Below are 21,324 nucleotides of genomic sequence, written 5' to 3' on the forward strand. Positions count from 1 at the left end.
TTCACAGCTTGGCTCTGCTTCCCCGCAAACCTCCCCGAATTACTCAGGGCCCAGGGGCTTGCGGGAAGCTAGAAGGAAGGTCACTCCTGGCCCCACGTCGCATGCTGGCTGAGGTCCACCTGCCTGAGGTCCACCCCACCCGGCCCGCTGGCCAGTGGCCTCACGGGCGCCCAGACACCTACCCGGGTCCGGAGTTCTGGAATGATTCGGGCAGTGCCGGGGGAGAGCGCCAGGAGAGAAGCCCTCGGTCCTCGGAGAGGGGCGCTGAGAGGTCTGCAGGCAGCACCTGGCCCCTGTGTGCCGGCCGCCGGGCCCTGCCGGGTCCTGCCGGGTCCCCCGACCTCGCTCGCTGGGGCTGGAGCGGCCCTGGCCGGAGCGAGCTCCTCCGTCGCCAAGGGGAAGCGGCCCTTGGTTACCACCGGCCCGGGGAACACAGAAGGCAAACAAACCCTGGAGCGGCTCCTGCTCCTCGGGCCTGGCCTCACTGCTGGGAACAATTACAAGGTAATCGGCCGGTTCTCAAACGCCCGCAGCAGGGCGGCTGGGGCCCGGGGCCCACGGTCACCAGGCCCTTCCTCCTGCTGCTGCGCGTCCCGGGACCCAGGGACCCTCCCCCCACCCGTCCACCGGTTCAGGGACGGACGCCCCGAGAGCCGGCTGAGGTCCCAGAGGAGGCCGCCCACGCAGACGCAAGGGGGTGCACTCGCCCATCTCAGCAGCCACTGAGTCAGGTTTGCAAAGTGACAGGCGGCCCGGCAGGTGGGGAGGCGCCCTCCCCGCAGACCCCGCCCGCCCGGGCTGCAGGGCGGACGCGGGAGAGCACTGTCCCTTAGCCTCCTCCGAGCACCCCTTCCCGCACGGCCAGCTGTCTTGTCCCCAGGCAACGTGTCATGAAACGGACAGAAACTCACCAGCGAATGACAAGATGCCTGCTCACCGGGCTCCCGCTGCACCCACGCCGCGGTCCTCCCCCGGGCCACAGCCTGGTCACTGATCCCCACTGCCTCCTGGCAACGCACACCTGGAACCCCCAAGCAGCCACCACCTCCTCCCTGGGAAAAGGGGTTCCCCCACTCGGGGGCACCCCGCAGCCTGGGCCCTGGCGGGGTCCCCAGGTCCCCATAAGCGGAAACCGGAGTGGAATGGGGTACAGGAAGTGACAGTTCCCCCAGGTCTCCCCCAGGTGGCAGGGGCACGTGAAGGCCCCCCCCCACTCCCCACCCCCCGTCCCTGTGGGTTTACACCTGAGCCCTGCACAGATCCAGCCATGCTCTCTTCTCTGCTCCCTCTTCAGAAGGGGAGCACCCCATCCCCCCAGCCTTCTCGGGGGACAGACCGCTGACCTGGGAGGGGGAATGTGGCAGCAGGTGCAAACCCCCGACAAACGGGGGAGTCACCAAAACACTTGTCGCACCCGCCTGACCCCGCACGGCCCACAGGTTAGTTCTCCCCAGTCAGACCCTGGCTCCTAGGCCTCCCAGTGGACACAGAGTCAGACAGACAAACACACACAAAGAGAGAGACAGACAGAAAGACAGCGAAACAGGGAGAGAGAGAAAAGCAGAGACACACATACCGAGCAGAGACAGAGACAGAGACAGGGAGAGGAACCGAGAATGCAGCCGGGGAGGCAGCAGACGGCACAGGAGGCAGGAGGGTGGAGGCCCCGCAGCCTCCGCAGAGGACTGTGCAGGCGTGCTGAGAGTCCCAGGCGACAAGGAATACTCACGAAGAGGCCAACGGGTCCCCCCGCACATGTGGGTCCTCAGACAATACTGGGTGCTGCCACGGCCCTCGCTATGCTGGGGCGCTTCGGGCACTTTGCCCCTCACACACAGTCAGGTGTCAGGCGCTGGCTGTCATTATGACTGTCACCTGATGCTCAGGTGGCCCCACCTCAACTCCCACGGTCATCTTCCAGCCACTGACCCTGGAACCAGAGACCCCTCACTGTCTGGTCAAGCCCACAGAGACCTTACAGACGACCGGATAAAAATGCTTCGTTTGTAAAATGGGGCAGCTGCTGCGGAGGGTAGTATGGTGAAGCCGGCGTGGCTCAGCGGTTGAGTGTCGACCTATGAACCAGGAGATCACGGTTCGATTCCCCGTCAGGGCACATGCCCGGGTTGAGGGCTCGATCCCCAGTAGGGGGCGTGCAGGAGGCAGCTGATCAATGATTCTCTCTCATCATTGATGTTTCTATCTCATGCTCCCTCTCTCCTCCTCTCTGAAATCAATAAACATATATTTTTTTAAAAAGTAAAGACAGCCCTAACGGGTTTGGCTCAGTGGATAGAGCGTCGGCCTGCGGACTGAAGGGTCCCAGGTTCGATTCCAGTCAAGGGCATGTACCTTGGTTGCGGGCACATCCCCAGTGGGGTGTGTGTAGGAGGCAGCTGATCGATGTTTCTAACTCTCTATCCCTCTCCCTTCCTCTCTGTAAAAAATAAATAAGCCCTAACCGGTTTGGCTCAGTGGATAGAGCATCAGCCTGCGGACTGAAGGGTCCCAGGTTCGATTCCGGTCAAGGGCATGTACCTTGGTTGCGGTGACATACCCAGTAGGGAGTGTGCAGGAGGCAGCTGATCGATGTTTCTCTCTCATTGATGTTTCAAACTCTCTATCGATATTCCTTCCCCTCTGTAAAAAAAAAAAAAAAAATCAATAAAATATATTTTAAAAAATAAAGTATTTTAAAAAAGAAGCATATTATATACATATATAAAAAAAAGTAAAGACAGAAGTACCACGTGTTCCCGCACTTCCACTTCTGGGGACACAGACCCAGAAGAAGGGCAAGCCGGGTCTCGAACACATTCACAATCTCCACAAGCTGGAAGCAGCCGCGTGCCCTTGGACAGATGAACGGACATCGCTGTGCACTAGGTCTCGTCAATGGAACTGGAAGGGGACACAGCCTGGTCACGGATCCAGTGACACGGATGAACCTTGAGGACATCACGTGCCCGTCACAAAACGACAGACACCGCACGCGTGCACTCGGGTGAGGCACCTGCAGGAGCCAGAACCCTGAGGACAGGCAGTGGGATGGTGGCCCCTCCTGGGGACAGTGTCAGTTTGGGAGGGTGAGAAAGTTCTGCAGATGGCGGTGGCGATGGTTGCACCACCGTGGGACGGTGCTTCTGCCACTGAACTGCACACCCGTAAGGACGGTTACAACGGCCAATCTTAGGGTACCTGTATTTTACACAATTAAAAGAGGCTTCGTTTTATATGAAAAGAAAACAGGAAAATCCGAGGCCTAGAAAGATTACATGATGAAAGGGGCCCCTCTATCCTGAGGCTCCTGGAACGATGCTCAGACACCTGGCCAGCTGTCCCTGGCCGTGCCCCGTCTGATCTGTAAGCTGACCAGTGTCCATGCATGGAGCAGTTTTCCCAGGAGCTGTGCTGGGCAGGGAAGGCGGCCTCGAGGCAGCAGAGGCAGAGAGTCACCATTTATTTACCTGGCTAACAGGCTCCTTGTTTGCCAACCTCCCTTCCTTCCATCTATATATATAAAAGCCTAAGCAACCATCGCAACCGAGCGGACGACCGAACAGGCTGCGTGGAGTGACCAGGCCCGCAGGGGGGGTCAGTGAGGGACGACCAAACAACCGAGCAGCAGGCTGCGTGGGGTGACCAGGCCTGCAGGGGGGTCAGTGAGGGACAACCAAATGACAGAGCAGCAGGCGGTGTGGGGTGACCAGGCCCACAGGGGGGGCAGTAATGGGTGACGAGGCCCGCAGGGAGACAGTTAGGGGCAACCAGGCTGGCGGGGGGGGGGCAGTTTGGGTGACCAGGCTGGCAAGGGGGAGCAGTTAGGGGTGATCAGGCAGGCAGGCAGGTGAGCAGTTAGGAGCCAGTGGTCCTGGATTGTGAGAGGGATGTCCGACTGCTGGTTTAGGCCCAATCCTCAGGGCCTAAACCAGCAGTCGGACATCCCCCAAGGGGTCCCGGATTGGAGAGGGTGCAGGCTGGGCTGAGGGGACCCCTCCCCATGCATGAATTTTATGCACCGGGCCTCTAGTTTGAAATAAGAAGGAAGAGACCTGAATGTTCGCAGGCTGCTTCCCGGGCAAGTCTATGGGGCTCCTCACCCGCTGCTTCCCACGGCAGGTGCTTCGCGAACCTGACAGGGAGACAGAGCCGGCAGGAAACAGACGGGGCCTTGAAAGGAAGATACGTTGACTCGAGGCCAGGCCCCAAATGGCTAAGAAGCTGGGACAGGTTGCTGTCCAGGAAATGAGTCATGTCTCCGCTGGTCCCTGGGGGCCGCACCGAGAGCAGACACCCAACAGGCAGACCCCGGCTCTCGGGGTTCTCAGGAGGAGGCCGCTTCTGGTAGATTCCCCCGGGGACCGGGGACCGGGAACCTGCTAGGACTCACGGACCACAAGGGCGGCTGGTGAAGAGCATGGGACCCAAGGCCGAGGCGGAGTGCCACAGAGCCCGTGCCCCCAGCACCCTCTCCTGCAGCCGCCCACACTTCCTGTGGCCTCGTCACCCTCCACGCACTCAGGCTGCGGAACCCAGCAAGCCGACGACTTCTCGCACCAACCGCTTTAGGGAAAGTACTCCTTCAAGGTCACAACCTCCTAATCAATACATCGAGCGGCCGGAAAAGCATCTCCTCCTCCTCCCCACCGCGTGGAAGAATCCCGACCACGCCCTTGACCTTGGAACGCTGGTTTCCGTGATGGATGCTCCCCGTGCGGCCGGGCTCCCACCCCGGCTCCTTTGCCGGTTCTTCCTCCTGCCCGACACACAGATGTTCCTGAGGGGCCACCCCCCTCTACGGGCTCCTCTTGAACTCGACACAGCCACCCCACAGCACCACTCGCGACAGCTCAGACTCAGTATTATTCTGTACGAGTTTCAGGTGTACAGCGTAGCGGTTAGCGGCCCAGGGGTCGGCAAACTGCGGCTCGCGAGCCACATGCGGCTCTTTGGCCCCTTGAGTGTGGCTCTTCCACAAAATACCACGGCCTGGGCGAGTCTATGTTGAAGAAGTGGCGCTAGAAGAAGTTTAAGTTTAAAAATTTGGCTCTCAAAAGAAAATTTCAATCGTTGTCCTATTGATATGCGGCTCTGTTGACTAATGAAGTTTGCCGACCACTGGGTTAGACAATCACGCAGCTTACAGGCTGGCCCAACGCAGCACTCTTAGGGCAACCCTGTCCCCCATCACTCACAGCCCCCCCCCCCCCCCCGCCGACAAATGGGGCTCCTCCCAGCCCCTACATCTCTGCTATTTCTGTCCTTATCCTCCCAGCCCGTCACCCAGATCCAAACGCCCCATCTTCCTGGATTCCTCCTCTTCTCGGCGTCCCACATTATTAGCAAATGGTACGAATTCGCGCATAATTGCCCAAACCTGTCCCCATTCTCAGTGTGAAGTCATTATCGCCTCCCAGGCTGGTGCCGCTAAGAGCCTCCACACGGGTCCCCCTGCCCACAGCGTCTCTCTGACCTCAGCCGATCTTCCCACAACGCTCTCCCTTGGACACTGTCTTCCTTTGGAAAATCTATAACTAAAAAATGCACAAAGGCGGCATATTTTCAACACCTACAATGAACGGCTGTCAACAGCCTGTCACATCTGCTGCTGGCCCTCCTATTGCCCAACGGTCACGTGGTCAGAAGATTCGAACAGGCAATTCAGGAGAAAAGTCAACAAACAGCCCTGGCCAGTTTGTTCAGTGGTTAGAGCGTCGGCCTGCGTGCGGACCGAAGGGTCTGGGGTTCGATTCCCAAACAAATGCACCTCCCTCGATTCGATCCCCGGAATGTGGGAGGCAACCAATCGCTGTGTCTCTCTCACATCGATGTTTCTCTCTCTCTCTCCTCCCCTCCTCCCTCCCACTCTCTAAAACATTCAATGGAGGTGGGGCCTCTGGGAGGTGATTAAATGGCCATGAGGGTGGAGCCCTCGTGAATGGGATTCGTGCCCTTCTCAGCAGAAACCCCAGAGACGATCTCTCTCCACACACGTGTATACAAGGAGGTCTTCAAACCAGGGAGGGCTCTCCCAGACACTGGGTCTGCCAGCACTGCGACCTCGGACTTTCCAGCCTCCAGAACCGTGAGAAATACACGTCTGCTGTGCAAGCCACCGTGTCTGTGGTCTTCTGTCAGAGCAGCTCAAGATGACTCAGCCAGATGGTAAATTTTGTTACGTGTATTACCACAGTTTTTCAAAAAGGGACAGGAAGACATGCTCCAGGTTAACATTGGGACGGGCGTGACAGAGACAGAAAGGGAGGAAGGGAGGAGGGGTGGTTGGCAAAGACGAAACAGTCCCCCCCAAAAGTGCGCACGTGAAGCCACGGATGTGTGGGAACCGTCAGCGTGACGAGGCCGGTGTCAGGTGATCCGTCCTTATTTATGTCCACAGACCCAGCATCTTTCACTTCTTCACCGTGAGGCGCCACACCGGCGGCAACAACAATAAAGCTGCCTGCATCGTGGCAACAGTGACCTTCAGAAAGGCACACGGGCTCGAAGAACAAACCCCGACTCCCTGTTAACTGCGGACGCAGACCGCCTGTGTCCCCGGGAGCGTCCTGTGGAACACGCGCCCGTAGCGTGCGTGCATTCTCCGAGGAACGTGCGTGATTGCCCCCGGGCCGCTCCTGCTCTGACGCTGCGGGTGGCTTCCTGCTGCCTATCCGAGAACCCAGACCTCCGAGGCGGGCGGAGGCAGCTCCACAGGTGCCCACACTAATGCACCCACACGCACCTGGGAGGCGGGCCCTCCCCACAGGACCATGCAGAGCCCTGGACCCCCTGGGAGACCCGCATCACCTTAAACAACACCTAACCTGACCAACTGACTACCCAGCCACGAGCTAACCAACTAACTACCCAGCCACGAGCTAACTAACTACCCAGCCACGAGCTAACCAACTACCCAGCCACGTGCTAACCAACTAACTACCCAGCCACATGCTAACCAACTGACTACTCAGCCATGAGCTAGCCAACTAACCAGCCATGAGCTAACCAACTAACCAGCCACGAGCTAACCAACTAACTACCCAGCCACATGCTAACTAACTACCCAGTCATGAGCTAACCAATTAACTACCCAGCCACGAACTAACCAACTGACTATCCAGCCACGTGCTAACCAACTGACTACCCAGCCACGAGCTAACCAACTAACTACCCAGCCACAAGCTAACTAACTACCCAGCCACGTGCTAACTACCCAGCCACGAGCTAACTAACTGCAGCACCGTTGCTCTCCACGACCTCACGTTGGACTTGGAAACAAACCTCCGTGTGCGCCCCCTGCCCTCAGAGCCCGGCAGGTTCTCACGGACTCTGGTGAGCAAGGGTGCCCTGCGGACCCAGAACAGTGGCCTGAGACCCGTGCAGACCCTCAGCTTCCTCTTTGCCTGCACCCACGTGTGGCCACTGGCTCCCGCCGCCCAGAACCCGCTGCCCGACACCACATCCCTAAGACGAAAGGCGGAGGGAGATCAGCTCTTCCCCCACGGGGTCCGGACAGATCCGCAGGCTGCTGAGAGCACCGAGTGTGGGAGCGGAGACCCCCCCCCCCCGCCAGAGAGTCACAAACCCACCAGCATCTTACAGCCTCCGAGGGCCCGGCCAGTGTGCTCAGTGGCTGAGCGTCAACCCACGAACCAGGAGGTCACAGTTCAATTCCCGGTCGGGGCACACGCCTGGGTTTCGGGCTCGCTCCCCAGTAGGGGGCGTGCAGGAGGCAGCCGATCCATGATTCTCTCATCATGGATGGCTCTGTCTCTCTCTCTTCCTCTCTCTGAAGTCAATAAAACGTATCTTTAAAAAGGGCTCTGAGAAGGCCTGCAGGACAGGAGCTTGGCAGGTGTTGAACTCTGTGGCGCCCACACTGGACGAGAAGGGACATTCTTCCCGCAGCACGTTTCCCATGACACCCCGGACGCCCGTGTGGAGCGCCCGGAACCCCTCTCGGCTCTGCAGCTTCTCCATTCTGTGCCGAGCAGGGCCCCTGCCTCTCCCCATGCCCGCTTACCTGGCCCTTAAACGTGCAGGCAGAGCTGAGCGCGCTCACTGTGAGGTGCGACGCTGTTTACCTCCAGCTCTGCAAACTCTGCGAGGTCCACACCGCATCCCCAAGGCCCCCACGTGTCGGTCTGCCTCGAGCCAAGGTCAGAGGTCAGGGCCTTGCTTTACGGCGGGCAATCTTGGCTGGTTCTGAGCCCTGTTGGGCCCGTCCTCTGAATCCAGACCAGGATTTGGCCATCGATGGGCCCACTGCCTGGTGTTGTCAGTAAAGTTTTATTGGCACCCATCCCTGCCCTTCTGTTCACATACTGACTGGCTCTCTCACTCGCCCACGATACCAGCAGTGAAGTAAATGCAGCAGAGGTCACACGGTCCACGCAGCCTGCATTGACTCTCTGGCCCGTAGTTAGCTGACCTTTGGTCTAAACCTGGAAAATGTCGTTGACCACTGAAGAAACAGGGCCCAGCCCCTCTCCCAACTCCTCCCAGAGCCGGTCCCAGCAGGCTCAGGCCCCGTGTCATGCCCACCAGCTGACACCTCGTGCCCAAAGCACAGGGCAGTGCCAGGACCCTGCTGTCTGTCCACACACCGCCCCCCCAACCTCCCTGGCCCCCTGACCCTTCCCTTCACAAACCACAGCCTCATTTAAAGCAGCTACCAGTCTTTTTTGGGTTATGAACCCAATTTGCCAACTTTAAAACGTGTACCCCCAAAAGACCTAGATTGTGTGGTGGACTCCGTCTTAGGAACATGCACCGGACGTAGGCACTGTGCCCGCCTCTCCCCAGGGACGGGCAGTGGATGTATCAAGGGCCAGGGGTCATCCTGATGCCTGCCCTGAGCGCTGCCCCGGAAAACCCCAGGGTGGGGGGAGGCTGGGTCCCGGGACCAGGAGCCACACCCACCTGGCGCTGGGCAGGCAGGAAGGGAAGGATTAGGGACCCCCCACAGAAGGCGCCGGCTGCTCCCCGACAGCAGACACCAGGGCCACGCAGGGGGATTTCTGTGTTTTGACTCAGAGCACTGTGTCTTTCCGATTAAACCAGCGCAGACCAACATGCAGCAATGAGGAAAGCCCCTCAGAGGCAGCGGCGGGGTGACGGCTGCTGCCAGGGAGTGGGAGGAAAGAGACTTCTGGGGGCTGGCGAGGGGTGGGAGGGCCGGGCACCTCTGCCCAGCGGCTGCCTCCCAGGGCCCCCACTGCAGCCCTCCAGGCAGCCCATCACCGGGGAGAACACTGCGCCCAGTCGGTGGCCCCGGGAATCGAGGCCCCGTCTCACCTCCTCGGCCGTTTGGAGGCCTTTAGCCCCTGTTCAAGGTGGTTCGGGGCAGCCACTCGGACACTTCGGGTGAGTCTGAGTGCTTGCACGGGGCGAGTCTGGTGGCCCCCATGGCACGGGGCAGAGACGGGCTCAGAATAGTGACGTGAGCGGTGCTGGGGCGGACCAGGCCCCCGCGGCCCCACGGGGTGATGCCTCATTGCCCAGGCATCTCGTGAGCACCCGGGCCCAGCAGACCCCAGGAGGGCAGAGCAGGCTCGGCCCCACGCAGAGCCTTCCGCCGGGCCCTCCCGTGCCAGGGGCGGCAGGATCCTGCCTCTGCCCAGCCCCACCGCTGGGGAAGACGGACTACAGGAGGTGCAGGTGCCTGACCAGCCTCAGGGACCCCGACTCCCCGTCCGTCGCATCTTCCCGGCTCCCGGGACACGCCAGGGCAGACCAGGGGATCCAAGTACATCTCCCCTCGAGTGTTTGTGGAGAAAAAGAAATGCGGCCACGGAGCTGCGTGCCAGCCCAGGAAGCGGGCCACCCAGGCGAAAAGGCAGCTCCCGGCAGCGGCCGCTTTTAGAAACGCCCTGCGCGGCCGCCGCAGACCTTCGCCGGCGCTAAAAGAGGGAAGTGAACGAGCAGCTCTCCGGATGGCACGGAGGATGCCGGGGCAAAGCTAATGACAGGTTTCAGCTCCGCCACCCAAATCTGTCCAGACGGCCCCATAGGGAGAGGGGCCTCACAGAGCCTGAGACGGCGGGAGGAAGCTGGAGGGGGGCCCCCCACCCCGGGCCGGGCTGTGCTGAGCCCTCCTGAGGTCCTGGCAGTGCCCACCCTCCCTGCCGGCCTCCAACCTCCACCCAGAGCCCTCTCCAACCCGCCTCTCATGGGGCCTGCTCAGACCGTCTGGTGGCCGTTCGTGAAACATACGGGCCACCTTGGCAAGCTCACCGAGTGCCTGCTGTATGCCAGTGTCATGAGGCCACCTCAGGGTCAGCGATCCAACTCTCCCATATACACGCCTTCTATGACCTGGTTCTGACCACGATGGTGGCCTCATTCCCCGCTGCCCTTCCGGCTGCAACACACAAAACACAGCGTCCCCGCCACGCTGGGGTGGGCATCGGACTCGCCTGCCCAGCCCCGGGCCTCTCTTGTTTCGGTGACGCCCCCTCCATTCTGACTTGGAAGACTCTGTCTTCCCACTCCTGGCCCCGGGGTTTGCGCCTGCTCTGTCGCAGCTCTGGGGGCGGGGACACGCCTCAGTCCACTGCACTGGGGCGTCACCCACCCCCTACCAGGGAGTCTGCAGGCCGGTCAGAGCCCATCTTGGGATTTCAGCTTTAATGACCTTCTGAGAAAGAGGCCCCAAACACGGAAAGCAGATGCTTAAACTGAGAGGCAATTGCCCACGCCAGAGTCCGAGCCCCTGGACCCAGCCACGCCTGAAACCCCCTGACTTTTTAGCTGCTTCCACTTCAGCAAACCTGTGGCGTGTTGAAGGCTGTTTGGACTGGGTGCCTGTCCCTGACCACTGGAAAAGTCCTACCTGACTCGAAGCCAAGCTTTTGAAAGACTTCGCTTTTTTTGCTCATGCTGTTTCTCCCACTTGGAACGCTCGGCTTTCTTATCAGGCTTTTCCCCCGGGGAGCTATGAGCCTGGACTCAGGTTCCCCCTGGGAAGCCTCCCTGACCTCTCCCCGGCGTCACTCAGAGGCCTCTGCTCCGTGTCCTTCACGCCCGTGTGTGCTTTCCATTCATGCACCCCGTCCTCAAATATGTGCCGAGCAGCCCCGCCCTGCCCCGCGGTCGGCGTGGAGCCGCTGCCAGGCTGTTTTCTCACCTGCCTCTGCTCCTGGAAGGCAGGGACCAGGCTGTCCAGCACCAGGCCCAGAGCCTGGCGTGCAGAAGGCACCGGGCAAACAACGCCCCCCTGCCTCAGGGTGGCACGCCTCCTCCACGGCTGCATCATGAGTGGGCGCTGGGGTGGAAATCTAAGCCCATCCGAGAGTGAGGCAAACCCTGTCGGTCTTACTTCAATCTGCCCAGGACCCAGCCATGGGCCGTGGGCAGCTCCTGCTCACCCTCATCACCTCGCTGTCCCCTCCCGGTCCCCAGCACCAGCCTCCTCTGCCCGGACCCCCCAGTGTTTCCACTCAGTGAAAAGCGCATGTCCCACAGCGGCCCACAGGCCCTGACAGCCCCACCTCCTGGGCCTCCTCGACCTCTCCCCTCTGTCCTCCCACACTCTGGCCTGCCTCACTGGCCTGCCTCACTGGCCTTCTGGCTGTTTCTGGCACATGCCAAGCTCCTACCCCAGGGCCTTTGCACTTCTCGGGCCCTCTGCCTGGTACCAGGTACACTGGGCCTGGGCACTCAGGTGGCTTTTCCCTCATTTCCATCACGGACACCTTTCCCAGCCACCTTCGTTTAAGTGACAACTGTTCTCTGTCCCCAGCATTCCTGCCCCCGTGTCCCACTCAGCTCCTCTCCACAGCACTTTCCAATGATGCTCACCTGTCCGCACAAGAACACGTGTCCCACGGGGCCTGGGCAGCTCCTGGAGCACAGGGGGTGCTCAACGAGTACCTGCTGAAGGAGGGGGTGGCTCCTTCCATCCCATGAAGCCACTTTGAACCCCGCCATGCTCTGCAGAAATGCCACCCCCTCAGAAGCAGGGCCTCGGCCTCCCCCTCCTACACCAGCTTCCTGAAGGGGGAACAGGTGTCCATCTGTCTGTCCCTGACCTGGTCTGGACCCTCCCCCGGCTGATCTGCAGCTCCACTGCCCGGGTCTGCCCTCTGGGGCCCCTCACTCCTCAACGTGGCCAGAGTTCACTCCTCACACCCCAAACTGTCCCCGGCCAGAGCTCACTCCTCACCCCAAACTGTCCCCGGCCAGAGCTCACTCCTCATACCCCAAACCGTCCCCGGCCAGAGCTCACTCCTCACCCCAAACTGTCCCCGGCCAGAGCTCATTCCTCACCCCAAACTGTCCCCGGCCAGAGCTCACTCCTCACCCCAAACTGTCCCCGGCCAGAGCTCACTCCTCACCCCAAACTGTCCCCGGCCAGAGCTCACTCCTCACCCCAAACTGTCCCCGGCCAGAGCTCACTCCTCACCCCAAACTGTCCCCGGCCAGAGCTCACTCCTCACCCCAAACTGTCCCCGGCCAGAGCTCACTCCTCACCCCAAACTGTCCCCGGCCAGAGCTCACTCCTCACACCCCAAACTGTCCCCGGCCAGAGCTCACTCCTCACCCCCCAAACTGTCCCCGGCCAGAGCTCACTCCTCACCCCAAACTGTCCCCGGCCAGAGCTCACTCCTCACCCCAAACTGTCCCCGGCCAGAGCTCACTCCTCACCCCAAACTGTCCCCGGCCAGAGCTCACTCCTCACCCCAAACTGTCCCCGGCCAGAGCTCACTCCTCACCCCAAACTGTCCCCGGCCAGAGCTCACTCCTCACACCCCAAACTGTCCCCGGCCAGAGCTCATTCCTCACCCCAAACTGTCCCCGGCCAGAGCTCACTCCTCACCCCAAACTGTCCCCGGCCAGAGCTCACTCCTCACACCCCAAACTGTCCCCGGCCAGAGCTCACTCCTCACCCCAAACTGTCCCCGGCCAGAGCTCACTCCTCACACCCCAAACTGTCCCCGGCCAGAGCTCACTCCTCACCCCAAACGGTCCCCGGCGTGTGGGGCTGGCCGGTATCGGAGAGCGGGGCGCAGCCAGCCCCTCACCTGCACCGGCCGCCCTTTCCTGGAAACCAGTCCGCAGGGGGGCAGAGGTGGCTTCCTCCCGGCTATGGGGGAGCCTTCCCTGCGGCCCCCTCCCACTCGGTTTTCCAAGAAACCACGCGTCTGGCCTGGACCAGACAATGCTGGCCCCAGGCACCCAGCACAGACTTGTCCCAAACATGACCGTCTGGCCGGGTGTCAGCTCTATCTGAGAGGTCGAGGGTCACAGGAGTTATCTCCGCTGTGAGCTGTGACTCTGAGGCGGTCCGGCCGTTCCCAGAGAGTCTGGGCGCCTCCTCCCTCCGGAGCCACACAAAGTTCCCTTTATGGCAGCCCGGCAGCCGGCACCGGCAGTCTCAGCCTCAGGGAAACCCAGGTTTGGGTTTTCTCCGAGGGCACAACCAGGCCTTTGTCTTGACTTCGCCCCATCCCCACCAGCTGGCTGGCCGGCCTCCTGCCGAGTACACAGCGTCCAGGCCCCAGGCCCCTGCAGCCAGCCCTTCCGAGGCCGGGCACAAAGAGGCGCCACAGACGACAGCAAGGGACGCGCTCCCCACGCTGAACACAGCCCACGTCCCCCACCGGAACCTCACAGAGGACCCACTCCGTGCTGAGCAATGGGGTCCAAGTGGAACCTGCCACAGAGGCAGGCGATCGATGTGATGACAGCTAATTAGGATTCAATTCCTTGATGCCACCCATCGTTGTGAGTCCTACCACGCACCTGCCTGCAGGGGCGAGAAGAAGGTACCGCCCACCTGGGGCCCATTGCAGCTGCAGCGGATGCGCCAACTTGCTGAGAGAAGCGTTAACGTGTGATCACTCGCAGGGATTTGGTCCCCTACCTTGGCACACAAACGGGATACGGCCTTAAAAATTAAAAAAAAAAAAAGAAAGAAATGCAAGAAAGAAGGAAGGAAGGAAGGAAGGAAGAAAGGAAGGAAGGAAGGAAGGAAGGAAGGAAGGAAGGAAGGAAGGAAGGAAGGAAGGAAGATTCAGAGCTCAATTCCAGGGGCCAAGAGGAGACAGTGACAAGCCTGCAGGCGCCACCCCCCCTCTTTGGGGTCTGTATGCTGGCTCTTCTTCTTGCAGGAAAAGTCCCCCCAATTTCCCGCTGGCCACAGGAGGAAGGGCCTGAGAGGGAGGGAGGCGGAGAGGGAGGAGGCTCAGAGTCCCATGGTCCCACGGTCCCGTGGGCACGGCCCCTGCCGTCTGTGGGCATCTCAGCAGAAACCCACGCCTCAGCACCCTGGACACCCAGCTGCGGGACGTCCGTGGTGTGAACGTGGCATTGTCTCCCTGAGGCCCAGGCGGCCTTAAGGATCTGCGAGGGCCACTTCCCCAGCATCGGCCCAGCTGGGCTCCGGTCCCGGGGGTCACGGGCGGGGCGGGGTGTGGGGGGAGGCAGCTGGAACCACCTCCTTGGAGGAAGACGGGGTGGGTTCCATGGAGACTAAGGGGAAGCCCGAATTCAGCCCCCACTGCAGACAGGGCTGCAGGCGCGGGGCGGCTTGGCGACACGGTGTGGGCCTTCAGGGTCTGCCTTGGCGCCTGGGCTACAGGGCATCTTCCGAGATGCACCGTGATCTCTGCCGACAGGCCCTGTGGGACAGCGCCCAGGCCAGCGGGGGGAGAAATGGAAAACCCCAGCGATTCTGTGGAAGAGACATCCGCTGCTGAGCGCCAGGCAGAGGGGCTGGGGGGCCGGAGAGGGGCCAAGTGCAGCCGCCACCCCCCTCGGCGCTGGCCCAGCAGGAATTAGTCTGTCCCGTCTGGCCAGGCAAAGCCGCCAGCCCCAAGGAGCCATGGAGCGGAAAAGGTCGGATGCTCAGACAGAGGGTCAGCCGTGTGGGTTTCCCCTCTCCAAGATGGCAGAGGGGAGGGGACGCTGGCAGGACCACGGGAGGCCCGGCCGTCGAAGGCCAGAGCAGGGAGGGACGGCCACCCTGCTCCCAGACACTCCCTGTCCCTGCACAGCCAGCATCAAAGAGTGACGGCCAGACACTGTCACCACGGGGAAGGTCACGTGTGGGTCAGTGCCGGCGGCACGGGAAGGGAGTGACCTCTTTCCGAGGCCCATTCAGGAACCTCCCTGCAAGCCCAGACGTCTGCGGCGGCCAGACAACAAAGGGGAGGGGGAGGGAGGGCGGAGGTGTCTGATGGTCCCGCACGCGCTCCCCTCCATCACAGGGGCCCATGGCTGCCCCTCAGCCTCCAGCTGACCATCAGGGCGGCCGGAGCAGGACCGAGCGTGCTCCACCAGCCTCCCCCTGCTGACCTCTGGGGGTTCTGTCCGTCTCAGCCCCGTGGAGCCTGGCTGGTCCCAGCCTCCCCGGCCTTCAGCACAGGACCCTGTAAGCTCAGCGCTCACGGGCAAGCATGCCGTTCCCACACGGCTGTGCCCGACACTCGCCACGCCGGGCCTTCCTGAGACGCCCTCCCCGTCGACCACCACGTCAGGACTTGTAAATCCTGTTTGCCTACAGGTGCAGTCACAACACGACCTGGGAGGCGAGCGCGCGAGACTGGGGAAAAGCTGTGGGGGCGAGAGGCAGGCAGGGGCGATGGAGCTGACGACCCCGGGTTCAAATCCCAGGCCTGACCCTTCCCTGGCTGTGACCTGAGGTTTTCTGGGCCTCAGTTTCCCCACCTACAAAGCAAGGGCAACAACCTTATGGGTCTCACAGGGTGTGTGCGTGTGTGTGCACATGCGTGTTTCTGAGACACACAGAGAAGTTTTATTCATCACGCGTGCAAACACTTGTACTGACGCAGGCCGGTCACAGAGAGAGGCAGGGGCAGGCCGGGAGGGGCGGGGCAGGGGCAGGCGGGCATCTAGCACCGTCGCTGTTCAGTGAGGACTTGTCACTACTTCGCAGAGGCCAGCGTTTGGGACAGCAAACTGACCACCAGCCACTTGTTATGGAGATGCCGATTTTGGATGTCACACTACATTGCGAGCAATTAGGGGTTTCATTCCTTTTTGTGGTTTTTGTTTTGGGATTTTTATTATTAACATTATTATTATTATTTGGTATTTTCCCCCCCAGTGGCCGTCAGAAGCTAGGTGGTAGATGCATCCCCCTCTCCCCACAACAGAACAGCATTCCTGTTGAAGTTCCTAAGACGGGCAATTCCAGCATGCAAAGGCTGATGGGACATCGCCGGGGAGGAGAGAAACGCGGCCATCGTCTAGGGATAACATACTCCTCCGTTAAAGCCATTAACACGCGGGATCCTCGCCGCCTTCCCAGCGGTGCTCTCCGCGATTCCCCGACAGCTGAGCCAAAGCCAAAGCACACAGGAGACTCTGACCGCGCCCTCCACCCTCCGTTATCGACGCCGGATGGGGATGGTCCCCTTTAAGAGGGGGGCTCCGGGGACGATGGTCCCCTTTAAGAGGGGGGCTCCGGGGACGATGGTCCCCTTTAAGAGGGGGGTCTGGGACGGGTCGCGGCGGCTGCTGCAGCTTCTCCGTCCGGCGCTCTCTCCCAGGACGGTTTAAGGTGAGATGGTGCCGGTGCACACCCCGGGGCCTGGTCCGTGCTGAGTGCTCGCTCAAGAGAAGCTGCAGGGTCGGGTCCCGAACCGAAGGAGGAGCCGGGCCCCAGGGACTGCGCCCTGGGATCTGGTTCCTTAATAAAGAGCCAATCAAGGCCCTTTGGGAGCGCGGGGAGAGCGGGAATTGACTCTCTGCCCAGCGCTAGGCCAGGCCTCTGCCCGTCTGCACAACAGGCACATCGGGGCTGCGCCCGCAGGGCGGGGGCTGCAGCGGGAAAAGGGGCAGCTCGGGCCCAAACGGGGCCGCACGCGGCGGGCACTCGGTCAACGGGGCCCATGGGCATTGCTTTTGCTGCTGCTGCAGGTCCCAGCCCCGCTCTGCCCCCAAAGTGCCCCCCAGGTACCCGCTGACGCCGAATGGCCTCTCCCATGAACTGGGCAGCGTCTGGGCCAGTCCAATGCCCCCATCCTGTCTCCCCGACTCCGCATGCGTCACATCTTCCCTTCGCGGCTCTCGGGCTGGGCCTGGAGTCGATGGCAGGTGACAGCGACGGTCGGGGCAGCTTATGACAAACAGCGCCCCTTCCTCTCGTGGGTCCTGGATGTGATGAAACACGGCGTTCACGGGCCGCCGCGACTGCCCTCCTTGGTCACAGGCTCTCGCAAGCTCTCCTACCCCGTCCGGGCTGAGCAGCCATGTTCACCGGAGGTCTGAGAGCCGAGCCCCTGAGGCGCCTCCCGTGGGTACCAGGGCGATGGCGAGCAGGCCGGGCAAGGTCACACGGAGGGGCGCAGGCTCTGCCTCTCCCAGCACGGCCCGGTGCTCGGAGGCCGCCCGTGCCATCCGGGACATTTGGGACTTCACCCCCACACACGCTTCCTTTGTACCGGCTTCACCCTCCGCACACCCCTAACCCAGAAACGCGACACAAAAGGATCCAAAAGAACCGGCTAAGCCCGAGGAATGTAAATGTTTAAGGCCCCCGCCTGCGATGCTCTGCAGACTAAACTAAGGTTTAAGAGCGTCTGTCAGCGTAGGGCGTGTGTGTGCGTGCGTGTGTGTGTGCGCATGTGTGTGTATGTGTGTGTGTGTGTGTGTGTGTGTGTGTGTGTGTGTGGCGGGCGGGGGGCAGGAGGAGGAGGCTCAGAGGAAAACAGGGCCGTTTCCAGTCCCTGCAGTTACACCGCCGTCCCATTGCCGGGGCCTGGAGCGCGTGTCAGCCGCAGGGACCCAGAGAGGGGACCCGCGCGGAGGAGCAGCAAGATGCCTGTCTGAAAAGGGGGAAGGTCTCCCCCTGGAGCCTCGGGGAGACCCCTCCGGGTCACACACCAACCCTTCCTATAATTCCGCCCCCCGAAAACCGGCCTCGGAAACACCGGTGACGACCATGAAAAGCCCCCCACAAGGAAACAAGAGACAGAGCCCACCTCCAGGGCACCTTCCAAAGGAGGGTCCTGGTCAGCCAGAGGGGGCAGCCCCTCAGGAGGTGCGGTCAGACCCTAAAGCTGGATGGAGCGATGGCTGAAAAGCAATCGGCGGATCCCATCCCACCGTGTGCCAGGCACTGTGCCAGGCTCAGGGGCTGCCGGACAAGGTACATGGAGCCCTGCCTTCGTGGACACAGTTAACAGACGGCCGTGAAATCTGAGCTGCCTGGATGAAGGATGCGAGCTCTTCCGTGTCCTGAAGAGGCTGGCATTCATTCATTCATTCATTCATCCATTCGGCAAGTTCCCACGGAGCCCCCATGTGTCCCAGCCACTGCGCCAGGTGGGCACCAGGACCCACCCGTGATAACCCAGGTCTCTGCCCTGCAGGACGCTTCAGCGACTCCTAGTACATCCCCCAGGATGTCCTCGGAGCCACTGAGCACGGAGATACCCCCCCCATCTCCCTCGGTGACGTGGGGTAAACCCGTTTCTCCTCTCCGCTGCCTGAAACACTTGCCAAACAGAACAGGTGGGCGCATGATCCCCTGAGGACCCAGGGATAGATGAGAAGCACTGAGCGAACCCCGTGTGTAAACCCCCAGCAACAGTGCGCCCCAGAGCACCATGACGAACAGGCTCTCCGAGACCTCCCAATCAAATGGGGGACAGGGGCACCCCACATCTGCACACAGCTGAGGTAGGGCAGGGGGAGGAGAGGCAAGAGGAGGGTAAAGCCATCCGGCTGGGGGAGGGAGGGAGGGAGGAGGTGCTGCAGGTGGAAGATAGACCCACCTGCCCGCACAGGGCCGCGCTGTCCGGAGACCATGGGTAACCCTCCCCCAGCCTGCCTGTTCCTGCCGCCACCCCGCCCCGCCCCACCCCACCCCGCCCCACCCCGCCCTAGGACAATGCTGGCACATGTGGGTGCTCAGGAATATTTGCAGGAGCTTCTGCTATGAACATTGAAGAGGGCGGCAAAGAGAAACCTAAGTTAGCGGGGGGGGGGGGGGGGGGCAGTGCCCAGAAACAGTGAAAAGCAGACCCCAACCGGACATGTGGAGGCCCTGGCGGGGACCCCAGCCCAATGCCGAGCAGGAAGTCCGGCTGCCACACCTGGAGTCATGCATCCCATGGGCGTGAGCGTGTGAATCCCCGTCCTCCCTCCTGAGGAGCGCCCTGCCTCTGACCCCGGGACCAGGAAGGCAGGTGTCTGGCCGGGCCGCCCAGGAGGTGTGGGCTGGATGCCTGCAGACAGGAAAGGCGGGAAGCAGCTTCCCGCCCCAGGCCCGGGGGGTGTGGACGCGGGAGCTCACTCCAAGGGGCTGTCCTGTCTCTAACCACCAGGCTGGACAGTGCTTCACCAACACCCCCCGCCCCCGCCCAAACCACACCAGCCACACCCGGGCACTTCCATCACCCCGCCTCACCCATCCAATTCCCCTCCGCCCCTGCCGCCCCCGCTCCCCACTCCCGGCGGACACCTGGGGCTGCTCCACGGTCCGGCCTCCTCCCCATCCATCATCAGCCACACTTCACCGCCCCCCCCGAAATGTCCCCATTGCCTCCGCAACGCGACTTCAGGGGGAGCCGCAGCGCTCCCTGCCCTGCAACATGGGTCTTATGCCCACTTTCAAAATTTTTAAAATTTTTATTGGTTTCAGAGAGGAAGGAAGAGGAGAGGGAGAGAGAGCTAGAAACATCAATGATGAGAGAGAATCACTGATTGGCTGCCTCCTGCACACCCCCCACTGGGGATCGAGCCTGCAACCCGGGCATGTGCCCTGACTGGGAATCGAACCGTGGCCTCCTGGTTCATAGGTCAAAGCTCAACCTCTGAGCCATGCCAGCCGGGCTCATGCCCACTTTTATGGATGTGGAAACTGAGGCTCAGAAAGGCCAAGTAATTGTCCGGGACCCAGGTCGGAGCCAGAATCAAAACTCACGCTCCTCCCGGGATGCTGGACGCCTGAGGCGGGGGTGGCGGTGGCCGTGGGGACAAAGAAGAACATGGAGGAAGGCCTTGTGGGCCACGGCGAAGGATGCGCCCCTGGTTCTGTCTCCTCCGCCCCCCCTGCAGCCTGAGGATGCGGGGCCCCAGGCAGGGCTACCCCGCCAGGGAGAGAGCAGAGAGGCCGTGGCCAGAGGGCCAGTCAGCAGAGACGCCCAGGCCGGGAGGGACCAGCGTGGGGTGGCAGCCGAGGCATGAGGGTGTCCCCGCCAAGGAGCCAGGGGTGCGTCATGGGTCTCCCAGGCCCACATGCACATGACCCTCGCCCGCTGTCAGCCGGACCCCACGGCCCCCCCTCACCAGGCCACAGGAAATGCCATCTGTCCCAGGCTGGAGCTTCCCAGAACCAGCGCCACGTTTCCCCAACCTGCCCGGAAAGGGAGAGTGCGCCCAGCTGTTTCCTGTGGCCCCACCGGGCTCGTCACGGAGCCCCGACGGCCCACGATTCCCCTGGCTCCCAGGGCCCGAGAGCCGGGGCCGCGCACCCAGCCCGGGCTCTCCAGGCCGCCCCGGGCCCCGGGAAGTTCCAGGAGAGCAGGCCCTTCAAACCCCACCGAGCAGTGACAGGGCGGGACTCCCCTAGGTCCTCGCCCGTGTCCTGTTTCCTGTCGGGGCACCCCACAGGCCGCCGGAGCAGGACAAGCCCGGCACTCAGAGGCTCGTGCGAGCATGTGGGACGGGGGGGGGGGGGGGGGGGGGGGAGGTAAAGAAGGAAGAGTGCCACCAAGGAGCTGAGCGACTGCAGGGCTGAAAAAAAAGAAACCGGTTCCCACGCCACAGGAAATCAGTGGCATACAATCTGAAACCCTTCCCCTAGCTGGTGGCTTGAAAAACACTCTCTCTCTCTCTCTCTCTCTCTCTCTCTCTCTCTCTCTTTCTCTTCTCCCAGATACCTAAACTAAAAATCCTGGAGTCACACTGAGTTTTACAATGATCTTTATTAAGTGCTTACTACGTGCCAGGTACCCTCTAAGCCCCTAGCGACTTTGCATGCCCACATGCCCTTCCACCAGTGACAGATCTCTTCCCTTCCTCCTTCCCCTCTAGTTCTTACACATCCCAATGTCACCTCTTCCAGGAAGTCTTCCTGGATTCACTTGCTGAGCGTAAACCCTTATTCTCATCAAAATCCCCCAGACCTCCGATTGCCTCTCCTTGCTCTAGCTTGGGGCGGGTGATGCCTAAGATGATCCTGTTTGAGGGTTAACTGTAGATTTGCCCTCTTCCCTTCCAGAAAGCTCAGGAAGCAAGCTCTCAAAGGCCAGGATTAAGGGTTGGAAACTCCAAGGCATGTTCCCTCCGCAGAGCAGAAAGGGAGATGAAAGGTGAGGCCCACTGCACCGCAGGCCTAGGGTCCCAGTT

The 21,324-nt window shown here is 61.5% G+C and overlaps 1 protein-coding gene across 4 annotated transcripts in view; it reads right to left on the reverse strand.

The window, feature by feature from the left end:
• Positions 1–21,324, reverse strand: part of SPSB1 (splA/ryanodine receptor domain and SOCS box containing 1) — a 60,214-nt gene that overhangs the window by 21,498 nt on the left and 17,392 nt on the right. Inside the window, exons 1-2 of one of the 4 annotated variants that reach the window (XM_079776392.1) lie at positions 912–1,162; positions 183–484 (exon numbers count right to left, since the gene is read on the reverse strand). The exons of 1 other annotated variant lie outside the window; for it this stretch is intronic. The gene's annotated coding sequence lies outside the window, so the exon portion shown is untranslated. Of the gene's footprint in view, positions 1–182; positions 741–911; positions 1,163–21,324 lie in introns of those variants that run through there. 2 more of the 4 variants (XM_079776393.1, XM_079776391.1) reach the window with 2 other exon arrangements.

Source organism: Cnephaeus nilssonii, assembly GCF_951640355.1.
Source record: "Cnephaeus nilssonii genome assembly, chromosome: 7".
NCBI lineage: Eukaryota > Metazoa > Chordata > Mammalia > Chiroptera > Vespertilionidae > Cnephaeus > Cnephaeus nilssonii.